The 712-nt window shown below is 53.4% G+C and overlaps 1 non-coding gene across 1 annotated transcript; it reads right to left on the bottom strand.

Annotated features, from left to right (window-relative positions):
• Nucleotides 1-340: 340 nt before the first annotated feature.
• Nucleotides 341-412, bottom strand: PPTG_20511. Its single transcript has one exon. It is a non-coding gene; the product is annotated as a tRNA-Thr (tRNA).
• Nucleotides 413-712: the final 300 nt, after the last annotated feature.

Here is a 712-nt window from a genome sequence, read left to right as displayed (position 1 = left end):
GGTTGGATTGATTAGGATCATTTTGGCGTATCAAGCCGGTGTTGCTACTCGCACAGGCCAGCGCATTCCCGATCATGGCTACTATGTCTAGAGCTCTCCATCCTGTTCACACTTGGTGATACCGTTGTATTACCCAGAACAAATGCGCCTCGCCTTGAAATAGGAAGGATGACGAGGAGGCCTGGTGGAAGCAACGACGAAGTGCAGAAAACGAAGAACGGTGGGTGGGTCTGCACCAGGACAGACACGTGGTGTGGGTACGATCTGGTAAGTGTGGCGAAAGCGAAAGCGAAGGCAAAGCGTGTGAGGTGGAGCTAGGAGGCAGGAGAAACAAAAGAAGAGCCCCCAGGCGGGATCGAACCACCGACCTTTCGCTTACGAAGCGAGTGCTCTACCACTGAGCTATAGGGGCTTACGAACATCGCACCACCCAGTTATCAAACAAACCAAACCACATCACACAACCAATAACGAACACGTATTGCCAGCCAGCGTGCATTACACCTATTACCCATACCTCCGCCAATTGCCACACCAATATTCACATAACGCATGCACCCGAGCCATTTCTTCGATGCTGCTGCGATTCACCTGCAAGAGTTCCCTGCCACTTCACACCGACAAGTTGACAGAAGAAAGAAGGCAGGCCCCAGGAGGTGCTTGCGTCTCTGTGTTGGCGAGTGGAGCAGCAGGGCAGGTGCGACGAGACGGC

The sequence above is a fragment of the Phytophthora parasitica genome (genome assembly GCF_000247585.1).
Source record: "Phytophthora parasitica INRA-310 unplaced genomic scaffold supercont2.2, whole genome shotgun sequence".
NCBI lineage: Eukaryota > Oomycota > Peronosporomycetes > Peronosporales > Peronosporaceae > Phytophthora > Phytophthora nicotianae.
This window is presented reverse-complemented; position numbering and strand designations above follow the sequence as displayed.